This window comes from Gastrolobium bilobum, unplaced genomic scaffold (genome assembly GCF_033153095.1).
Source record: "Gastrolobium bilobum isolate Gb01-03AN ecotype WA unplaced genomic scaffold, APGP_CSIRO_Gbil_v1 utg41773, whole genome shotgun sequence".
NCBI lineage: Eukaryota > Viridiplantae > Streptophyta > Magnoliopsida > Fabales > Fabaceae > Gastrolobium > Gastrolobium bilobum.
This window is the reverse complement of record NW_026898543.1, coordinates 28441-41001: the sequence shown is the minus strand read 5'-3', so window position 1 is coordinate 41001 and position 12561 is coordinate 28441.

Genomic DNA, 12561 nt, shown 5'->3' with positions numbered 1-12561 from the left:
TGTTGATCTTCATCTATGCTCCATGAAACTTAGGGAACGCGGCCTCATGGTGAAATCTGATACTCTTTTGTCATGATAATATTCAAAATATCTGCCGACCTGCTTTTGTCGACATATAATACTAGACAAATGCATAATTATACACTTTGTATATCAATGCTTGTTGAAATTTCACATCATATAAGAATTTGGTCCAACAAGATGTTTAGTAAAATCATGATAATAAATTCTGGGATATAAAAGTAAGGAAAAGAATATTTCCCTGTTATTTTGTAACCATCATGCTTGCAATAGAGAAGGATTCCTGTAGTTGGAGGAACATAAACCAATTCGGGTCTTTTTGATTTGGGCCCATTGGCATAGTTTCAACATATTATTCTCACTCCTATTGAAATCTGATCCTGTTTTAGGTCATGATGCAGAACATATTGCTGATGTGGAATATTTGAGAATTTTAAGTGCTCCTCCACATGTTATGCAGCCGACCTATTTGCAAAGGTTTTTAGCTTTTGCTCGAGAATCTCACCCATAAATAGAATAGAATTAGAATAAGAGAAACATTGACTATAGTGCCACAAGCTGCATACTTCAACGGATCTTCCCCCGAGGTGGTTATTGATTTCGTTGCATTTAATGGTCCAGATGTTCATAAAAAATGCAATTGTATGATGACGACATATGGTTTATGTGGGCACTATCCCAATCATCATTAAATATTTATGTTAATCAAGAATCTTTTATATGGCCTAACTATTGAATCATGGGGTTATTACCAAGTGGCCATATAAAATAGAATTATGCCAATCAAACAAATTATGCCAATCAAATGAAAAAGCGAGAATATGATATATGATTACCTCATACCATTGCCATTTGGGAGTTAATTAATGAAGTTAATTAATTAATTATGTGAAATTAGAAAATAATTCTATAATTGACCCTAATAATTATGTTGAGGCTCTAATAATTATAGTAAGTGAGTAAGAATGCTGAAAGTCGCTTTTCGGAAGAAAAGTGCAGATACCGGTTCTGCTAGTCGGTATAAATGCGTACCGAAAAAGTATCCCGGAAAATTATAATAAGTACATGATAATTACTAAAATAATATGTAGGACTTGTAAAACGAGTTTCAAGTCAAGATAATGCTGGTGCCAGAAACTGGTACTGGCTATGAAAAGCGCGTACCAGAAAGGTGCTCCGAAAATTATAAGAAAAATATGTTAATTCTTGTAAAATTGAGTAGGTTAAGAATCCAAAGTTTGGGATTAAAAGGCTAAGCGTAGCAATTAAAGTTAATACTGTGTGTTTAAATGTTAAGTGGCTATATATAGGCTTGTTAGCACAAAACTTAGGCCATAACACATTCTCTACGTGAGTTTGGGGCTGGCCAGCTGCTGAGTACTGTTCCATTATTTTTCTCTTCCATTTCTTGAGCTTTGAGGCAACTTCCTTCACAAATCCTTCTCCTAAACACTTGGTGTGAGTGAGAGTAGCTTTGGGGCTGTGTTGTTGACCTTGTTCTGAGTTGGGGTTGCTGTTTGTGAGAGATGGAGGGGATGTCCTCTTGAGTGGAGGTGGTGAGAGTATTGTTCTTGGCTTGTGAAGCTCCAAGGAGCTCCCTTTGTGTTGAAAAGGCCAAGCTTTGGTAGCATTTTTGTGTACCCTAGCTTAAGCAATCTAACCTATGACAACAAATCACCACCTTACTCTCATTTAATGTGATCGAAACCTACCAGCAATCAAGTAATGGCAAGGCTTCTAGGTTGCCTATTTGAACAAGCTTTAGTCTCTCCTTTTTCCCTCTATAGCCGCGGCACTACCAAAGGAAAGAACAAAGAGTTTAGTTCATTTTGTGAAGTCCATGAATGCTTCGAAATGGTGAGTGTGTTAGTGAGAAATACCTAATTGTTCCAAGATCAAATACAAGCCTGGATCTTAGTCCTTCTTCCTAACAATTCCACCAAAGAACCCTTCATCTCCAAGCAAGAAAATCCCTCTTCTCCTCTCTTTAAGCTTGCGGCCTTGTATGTTCAAGGAGGAAGGAAGTTCATTCAAGAAGATTCAAAGTAGTCAAAGGTCAAGAAGTGTTTCCTTAAGTCGTTGATCATCATCAAAGGTAAGCCTATGAACCTTCTTGGTTAGGAATGACATGTAAAAGCATGAAAGTGATATCCTAAGTATATGATCCCTAGAAGGCCGAACCATGTATGATAATTATAAGCATGAAGAGATGCTTAAATGATATGAAAGATGATGAAATGATGATGTTAGATTAGCATGTTTAGTAGCCTAGGTTCTAAATCAATTTTGCATGATCATAACCTTAGTTGGCCGAATATATAAGATGATGTTTTGAATGATGCTCTAGGATTTAAATATGATAAATTATCAATAATGTTAGAAGCATGTTTTAGAAGTAATCCCTTAGGTATTTTAGGGCAATAAGGCCGAATGGTATGTAGCTAAAAGAGGTTTTATTTGATTAATGTTGAAAGGATCTAACCATGTTAAGTTAATAATATAATTGAAAGCATGTTTTAAAAATTATATTCCTAGATGTTTATCTATGGTGGCCGAACCTATACATGCCTAGAATGAAATCTTTAATAATTCTATTAAGTGTTATGATGACCTAATAATGTCCTAAAACCTACACGAGTGGGTAAGTAAGTAAAACAACTCCTCTAGGTAATTAAACCTGCAAAGCCGAGACCTATACATGGATAAAACACAAATGTTGAATGTTATATAAGTTACTAAAAGATGATATGATGATGTTAGGGAGTCAAGGGAGCAAACAGGCAAGTAAAGAGATCAAAAGTTGAAAGTATACAAGTAAAGAACGACAAGCACTGTAAGTGTTTACAGTTGTTGAAGTAATCTCTCTATGTATGCCACCATTATGAAACTATGATAAGTTATGGTCTGACTGCAATATGTTTATAGTGCTTTACATTATGTGATTATGATATTTTTGAAACTTAAAACCATGCGATTAAATGTTGGCCTGTGCACTGATACTCCAGTTGCAACCTGACGAGGACTCTGGGTATCTCCGTAAGTCCGTAAAAGCCGGCAGGAATATGATGATGATGATGATGGCATGATATTTTTATACGATGATGATAAATGTTCCATTTTGTATTGTTATTATAAACTGTTGCAGGAGTAAGCGTCATAGTTGGAGAATGCTCCAGCTGTGAACCTTACTGAGATTTTCCCCAAAATCTCACCCCCCTTGACCACCCATTTCAGGAAAAGATGAAAGAAAGTAATAAGAAAGTTATGTGGGAAAGAAAGGGTAAGAGACTGGTACGTAAAGAAGAAGAAACTCCACCTACCTGGGAAGAGAAACTAAAGGATCTAACAGATAGAGGCCTATGGACTGAGGCTATGAAATTATTAATAGAAGCTTTTCCACATTATGATTTCGATGAAGCACTAAGTACACAATGGCTAGAGGAACCACAACCACATTATGACTGGGCTTATGATGCGGCATAAATTATGTTTTTATTTATGATTAGTTAATCTTTTTGGGATTACATTAAATAATGTTTAGTGTTATTTATTTTGTATTGACGTTTTAACGCTTTTAATTTTATATGGAATAAGTATGGTTATGTGTTTTCCATTCCGCACTCTGATATTTGCATTCGTAAAGTTTAAATTTAGACTTCCGCGCGTTGAATGCATGATGAAGGTGCACCCTATATGTATTTACATTTGGGGTGTTACATTTATGGTATCAGAGCAAAATTTCGGATTAGGATGGAACACTAACCATTTGCTGTATCTATGTACAGCAAGATGCCTCCACGAAGAACCCCTACGCAAGATATACAAGGACAAATTAACACGTTGCGGGACACCATCACCCAATTACAAACCAACACGGGAGATATGTTTCAGAATATAATGAATGAGATCAGAAGGAACCCAAATGCTAATGCAAACAATAACGGAGCAAGCGGCTCGGGAACAGGAGCCAGGGGTCATGGTGAAGGACCCCGACCTCCTCCAAGAAACGGTGCGGCAGGTCAAGATAACCAAGGACTACTGTTGACGTTTAGAAAGCACAAACCACCCTCCTTTCAAGGAAGTCCTGACTCAATGGCAGCTGTACAATGGCTGCAAGCAATGGACAAGATTTTTCGAGTTATCCAATGCACCGACGATCAGAAGGTGCTATTCTCGACGTACATGCTGGAAGGAGATGCTCACCACTGGTGGGCGAATGCGTCCCAACCGTTGGAAATGCAGAATGCGGTTATAACTTGGGCCGTGTTCGAGGAAATGTTCTTGGAGAAATACTTTCCGATGTCAATCCGGGATAGTAAACAAGGAGAATTTGACAAACTGGTTCAAGGAACGATGACGGTGGACCAGTATCATGCTAAGTTTAATGAGTTACTAAGATTGGCAACCAACGTACAGAGGAGCAATGCCTTTACCAGACTTTCTGATGGCGAAGTTTCAAAGGGGTCTGAATCCCAGAATTACTGAGCTAGTAGCCGGCAACGACCCATGTGATTTTGCAACCCTAATCAATCGATGCAGAAGAGTGGAAGCTATTGGCCAACAGAAGAAACCCGTGGAAGCTAGCGGGAATGGTTATAAAGGAAAGACTGGACCATGGCGAGGAAACAACGGAGGAAAGCCCTGGCAGCCCAGGCAAGATGACAACAAGTTCAAGAGACCCGGAAACTACCGGGGAAACAACAGCCACAACAACAAACCTCCGAACTGTCCAAAATGCAAGAAGCCCCATTACGGTAACTGTCTAAGTGGAACCCCAAACTGCTACAAGTGTGGAAAAGGACACTATGTCAAGAACTGTCCACTATGGGGAAACCAACAAGCAACAGAAGAAGCACCAAGGATGGGCAGAGTTTACACCCTCGATCAACACACGGCAGACCAGGCAGCTGAACTGGTCAAAGGTACGATCTATATTTGCCATGAAAATTTAGATGTACTATTTGATTCTGGTGCTACGAATTCTTTTGTCGCCGATTATGTGGCGAAAGCGTACGATTTATTTACTGATAGACTGCAAGTACCTATGCGGATCATGACCGCGACGGGAAAAGTTGCTAAGGCGTACCTACTATGTAGAGACGTCGCATTTATCTATGAAGGAAAGAAGTACAAACAGGACTTCATAGTCCTCCCACTAGAGAAGATCAATGTGATTCTAGGGATGGACTGGCTCGCCAAGCAGCGAGTGGTGATTGACTGCAGCAATCGCAGTTTGATTATCGGCAAAGAAGGAGCGAAAGAAAACTCAGCGCCTGAAACAGGAGAATGCTCCATGATGATGATGGGAACTCTTGTAGGAGAAGAAGAGATACCACTGTCCAACATTCTAGTGGTTAAGGAGTTTGAGGATGTTTTTCCTGATGATATCACCAATTTCCCTCCAGAACGAGAGGTACAATTTTTAATTGAGCTAGTACCTGGAACTGGGCCAATTTCAATTGCGCCCTACCGTATGTCACCACTTGAACTTGTGGAATTAAAGAAGCAATTGGAAGACTTAATAAAGAAAAATTTTATCAGACCCAGTGTGTCTCCATGGGGAGCGCCAATATTATTTGTGAAGAAGAAGGACGGGTCAATGAGACTATGCACGGATTACCGACAACTCAACAAGGTTACTGTGAAGAACAAGTACCCACTGCCTCGTATTGAGGACTTAATTGATCAGCTGAGAGGTGCAAGAGTATTTTCAAAGATCGATCTCCGATCAGGATATCATTAGATCCGGATCAAGCCGGAAGACGTTCCGAAGACAGCATTCAGATCAAGATATGGGCACTACGAGTACCTGGTCATTCCTTTCGGACTGACAAATGCCCCAGCAGTGTTCATGGGGTATATGAATCAAATATTCAAACCTTATCTGGATCAATTTGTTGTCGTGTTTATCGATGACATATCGATATACTCAAAGAGCAAGGAGGAGCATGAGGAGCATCTGAGAATCGTGCTACAAATATTACGGGAGAAACAGCTATACGCCAAACCATCCAAATGTGAATTTTGGCTGCCCGAGATTCAATTCCTTGGGCATGTGATATCAGATAAAGGAGTAGCGGTGGACCCCAGTAAAATCAAAGCAGTAGTTGACTGGGAGCGACCCAAGACGGTCACAGAGATAAGAAGCTTTCTTGGATTGGCAGGGTATTATAGAAGATTTATTGAAGGATTCTCGAAGCGGGTGTTACCACTCACCCGATTGACAAGGAAGGAAGTCCCTTTTGTGTGGACTGATGAATGCGGAGTTTGCTTTCAGGAGTTAAAGAAGATGCTGACGACAGCCCCAGTGCTGACATTACCAAACCCTGAAGAACCATTTGAAGTTTATTGTGATGCCTCAAAGATGGGTTTGGGATGTGTGCTTATGCAAAATGGCAGACCAGTCGCGTACGCATCTCGACAGTTGAAGTCACATGAAGAGAATTATCCCACTCATGATCTTGAGTTGGCAGCAATCGTATTTGCTTTGAAGATATGGCGTCATCACTTATACGGTGCTACTACGACAGTATATAGTGACCACAAAAGCCTCAAGTACTTATTTGTTCAGAAGGAGCTGAACATGAGACAGCGCCGATGGATGGAATTCCTGAAAGATTATGACTTTGAACTAAAGTATCATCCTGGCAAGGCGAATGTAGTTGCTGATGCCTTGAGCAGAAAAGTCAGAGGAATTGCAAGTATGATGATAGCCGAACAACAATTGATTGAAGATTTCCGAGATTTAAATCTCGCAGTGGTAAACAGTGAATGCGGACAGGAATATTACGCAGTACAAATCCAAGATGAACTCTTAGAGAAGATCAAGGAAGCCCAACAAGCCGTAGATTGTTTGAAACGGTTAAGAAATCAACCTGGAGTTAGTTTAAATCAACAAGGTATAATTACCTTTCAAGGGAAAATTGTCGTCCCTACACGACTCTTGAGAGATGAAGTGATGGAAATAGCCCACAAAAGTCAGTACTCGATTCACCTAGGAGCCACCAAAATGTACGCAGACATGAAGAATAATTTCTGGTGGAAAGGAATGAAGAGAGATGTTGGAAGATTCGTAAGCAAATGTATGGTGTGCCAGAAAGTAAAGATAGAGCATCAATGACCAGTGGGCACCCTACAGCCCTTGCATATTCCCGAATGGAAATGGCAAAGTATTTCTATGGACTTTGTAACCAGTCTACCCAGAACTCAAGCAGGCTACGATGCCATCTGGGTAGTGGTCGACAGATTGACCAAGTCAGCACACTTTATACCGGTGAAAGGAACGTACACGACAGAGAAGCTGGCTCAAATTTATGTGAAGGAGATTGTAAGACTGCACGGAGTACCAGAAAGTATAATCAGTGATCGGGATCCTAAGTTTACATCCCGATTCTGGTATTCATTACAGCAGGCGTTCGGAACTCAATTACGATTGAGTACGGCGTACCATCCGCAGACAGACGGACAGACTGAAAGAACAATACAGACACTGGAAGACATGTTAAGAGCTTGCGCTTTAGAAAGAGAAAGTTGTTGGGATCAGTATCTGCCTTTGGCAGAATTTTCTTACAACAACAGTCATCATGCAAGTATAGGAATGGCCCCGTATGAAGCTCTGTATGGAAGAAGGTGTCGAACACCTGTATGCTGGGAAGAAGTGGGCGATAAAGAAATGTTTGGGCCAGATATGGTGAACGAAACAACTAAGCAGATAAAGATGATTCGTGACAGGATGCAGAAGGCTCAGGACAGACAAAAGAGTTATTATGATTTGAAGCACCGACCCCTAGACTTTGAAGTAGGGGAACATGTATTTGTTAAGCTCTCTCCTATTACAGGTATTGGAAGAGCACTCGGTGTAAGAAAGTTAAGTCCGCGTTATATCGGTCCTTATCAGATTCTGAAAAGGGTGGGGCCGGTAGCTTATCAGTTGGCATTACCTCCAAATTTGGCAAATCTTCACGATGTATTTCATGTTAGCCAATTGAAGAAATATGTAGCCGATCCCTCACATGTTGTATTACCGGATGAAGTGGAAGTACGACCTAATTTGAAGATCCCGGTGGTACCAATCAAGATTCTGGATAGAGAAGAGAAGCAGCTTCGCAGCAAGGTGATACCCATGGTAAAAGTGCAATGGCAAGGAAGGACTCCCGAAGAAGCAACTTGGGAGCGAGAAGATGAGATTAGACAGAAGTACCCCGAGTTATAGTAATTTTCAGGACGAAAATTTTATTAGTGGGGGAGGATATAACAACCCTAAATATTGTATCATGATTAATGAAGAATTATGATAATTAATAGTCAATCACTTTCCCTAAATCAAGCAAATTGATGACAATATGTCAATCAATCAAATAATTCTGTTTCTTAAATCAAGGAAGCAACCTTTATGACGATTAGTCACACCTCATCAATCCCTTAAATCAAGGGAGCAACTTTTAATGACGATTAGTCACACATCATCAATTCCTTAAATCAAGCAATCACTAAATTTCCTTAATCAAGGAAATTGACATCATGTTCTTGTCCCTAAATTAAGCAATCTAACCTATGACAACAAATCACCACCTTACTCTCATTTAATGTGATCGAAACCTACCAGCAATCAAGTAATGGCAAGGCTTCTAGGTTGCCTATTTGAACAAGCTTTAGTCTCTCCTTTTTCCCTCTATAGCCGCGGCACTACCAAAGGAAAGAACAAAGAGTTTAGTTCATTTTGTGAAGTCCATGAATGCTTCGAAATGGTGAGTGTGTTAGTGAGAAATACCTATTTGTTCCAAGATCAAATACAAGCCTGGATCTTCGTCCTTCTTCCTAACAATTCCACCAAATAACCCTTCATCTCTAAGCAAGAAAATCCCTCTTCTCCTCTCTTTAAGCTTGCGGCCTTGTATGTTCAAGGAGGAAGGAAGTTCATTCAAGAAGATTCAAAGTAGTCAAAGGTCAAGAAGTGTTTCCTTAAGTCGTTGATCATCATCAAAGGTAAGCCTATGAACCTTCTTGGTTAGGAATGACATGTAAAAGCATGAAAGTGATATCCTAAGTATGTGATCCCTAGAAGGCCGAACCATGTATGATAATTATAAGCATGAAGAGATGCTTAAATGATATGAAAGATGATGAAATGATGATGTTAGATTAGCATGTTTAGTAGCCTAGGTTCTAAATCAATTTTGCATGATCATAACCTTAGTTGGCCGAATATATAAGATGATGTTTTAAATGATGCTCTAGGATTTAAATATGATAAATTATCAATAATGTTAGAAGCATGTTTTAGAAGTAATCCCTTAGGTATTTTAGGGCAATAAGGCCGAATGGTATGTAGCTAAAAGAGGTTTTATTTGATTAATGTTGAAAGGATCTAACCATGTTAAGTTAATAATATAATTGAAAGCATGTTTTAAAAATTATATTCCTAGATGTTTATCTATGGTGGCCGAACCTATACATGCCTAGAATGAAATCTTTAATAATTCTATTAAGTGTTATGATGACCTAATAATGTCCTAAAACCTACACGAGTGGGTAAGTAAGTAAAACAACTCCTCTAGGTAATTAAACCTGCAAAGCCGAGACCTATACATGGATAAAACACAAATGTTGAATGTTATATAAGTTACTAAAAGATGATATGATGATGTTAGGGAGTCAAGGGAGCAAACAGGCAAGTAAAGAGATCAAAAGTTGAAAGTATACAAGTAAAGAACGACAAGCACTGTAAGTGTTTACAGTTGTTGAAGTAATCTCTCTATGTATGCCACCATTATGAAACTATGATAAGTTATGGTCTGACTGCAATATGTTTATAGTGCTTTACATTATGTGATTATGATATTTTTGAAACTTAAAACCATGCGATTAAATGTTGGCCTGTGCACTGATACTCCAGTTGCAACCTGACGAGGACTCTGGGTATCTCCGTAAGTCCGTAAAAGCCGGCAGGAATATGATGATGATGATGATGGCATGATATTTTTATACGATGATGATAAATGTTCCATTTTGTATTGTTATTATAAACTGTTGCAGGAGTAAGCGTCATAGTTGGAGAATGCTCCAGCTGTGAACCTTACTGAGATTTTCCCCAAAATCTCACCCCCCTTGACCACCCATTTCAGGAAAAGATGAAAGAAAGTAATAAGAAAGTTATGTGGGAAAGAAAGGGTAAGAGACTGGTACGTAAAGAAGAAGAAACTCCACCGACCTGGGAAGAGAAAGTAAAGGATCTAACAGATAGAGGCCTATGGACTGAGGCTATGAAATTATTAATAGAAGCTTTTCCACATTATGATTTCGATGAAGCACTAAGCACACAATGGCTAGAGGAACCACAACCACATTATGACTGGGCTTATGATGCAGCATAAATTATGTTTTTATTTATGATTAGTTAATCTTTTTGGGATTACATTAAATAATGTTTAGTGTTATTTATTTTGTATTGACGTTTTAACGCTTTTAATTTTATATGGAATAAGTATGGTTATGTGTTTTCCATTCCGCACTCTGATATTTGCATTCGTAAAGTTTAAATTTAGACTTCCGCGCGTTGAATGCATGATGAAGGTGCACCCTATATGTATTTACATTTGGGGTGTTACATTCTCTGTTTTGAACCTTTGGTAAGTTGTACGAACCTTGGTCTTGAGTTTTCTTGCTTTAAGATGAAGTCTTGGCATGATTAATGAATTAAACAAGTAACCAACTGTCATATGAACCTCAACGAACCTTAAGATGCATGTTTAAGCTTCTGGAAGTGTCAAAAATGGAACCTTGGAAGGATATCTTCGCGAAATGCAGAAACTGCATTCTGTCGCGAAATATCCAGATATTTGCCCGTGGAATATCCAGATATTGATATCCGGATATGGGAATCTAGATATCCGGATATTGCCAGAGTGATATCCGGATATTTGATATCTGGATATTGCCTGTGAGATATCCGGATATTGCATATCCGGATATATCCCCGAGGAATATCCGGATATTCTGGGTTTGCCAGGAACAGTAACGTACTGTTCATCCAGAACTGATATATGGGTTTGTGGACCCTAGTTTGAGGAAGTTGAACTTCTGTAATTAATTGATATAAGTCAGATTCATATGATTAAGGGCTTATCGCTTGTGAGAAGCCTTAAGACGTAAAACTGTGTTACATGTTTTTGATATATGAAATGTTGTTGAGCTTTATGTGATAATGGCTTTTAATATGCATGTGTTGTTCCATCTTGACGGTAAGCCTGAGTATGTAGCGTCATACAAGACGGTGATCCAGGGTGGATGCAAGTAGCATCTTGCACTATTTGTGGGTATTAGACGTATATAAATCCTGCATTTCTCTGGCTAGTATAATAGAATTGACACACATGACATGATTATCTGCTGCTTGCACTATTTTAGAAATGATATTGATGAACTGCTTTTCAACTTATATTGCACATGTAAGTGAGCTTCGGGTGGAAGATCCTTGAGGACCCCTTGTCTTACTGAGATTTCTTGTTTAGAGATCTCACCCCACGTTTGGGGAATTCTTATTTCAGGTTTAGGTAGTATGGTGACTGATGCCTCTGGCGGCAGGAGGCCAGAGCTTAGCTGATTATGATATTTATGTTGTATTGGTGTCATAACTGGATGGGATGCAGTTTATGTTTTCTGCTCTTTATGTTTTGAGTTGAGACTTATGTTGGGCTTTGTTGCCTTATTTGGGTGAGCATGGGAGTTGTCCATGCCATTATGTTGTTAGTACTTTTGAGTCGAGTTGTATAAACTGCTAGTTGGTCCGGTTTACGTGTTGTAGTTTCGTGACTAGAGACATATATTATGTTATTTTAATTAATGAGGTGTTTCAGTTAGCTGTTTTATTGCAATTGCATACATGCGATGTTTTATTAATTGATTAATAAGCAAGTTGGTAATGATAATGACTTCATAATTAAAAAGAAAAAGATATTCCACAATTTTTAATCAAGCGCAGCTTAATACGATAGTATGATAACATTACCGGATATATACGGGGTGTTACATTTATGGTATCAGAGCAATGGTTCGAGGGAAAAGCCTGTATGTATTGCAATAGCTAGGATGTTTTGCTGTGTCTGTCTTGTGTGTTTACTACGTCGAATTTTATTAAGATAATGCATATGTAATCACATTGCATGGGCCTGATCAACTCATAATTTGTGTAACTTGTGTAGAGTCATGGTAAGGTCCGGGAGAACACGAGAGACTTCTGAGGATCAACCCGATCCTATCCTGACTGCATTGGCTGAGATGCAGGTGGCTAGGTTAGCCGATCAGGAGGCCACTAGATTGGTCAACGCGGAAATGATGGATGCTGTTCGCGAGGCGAACCGGATAGCCGCAGAAGAGGTTCGTGAAGCGAACCGGAGGACCACTGAGGATGTCCTCGAGGCGAACAAGATGGCGAACATGATGATGATGAGAGTCATGTTGGAGGAGATGAGGGCTGGTCCTGCTGTAGGCCAGTTACCACCGCCACCACCGCCGCCGCCGCCGCCTCCACCTAGTGTTCAG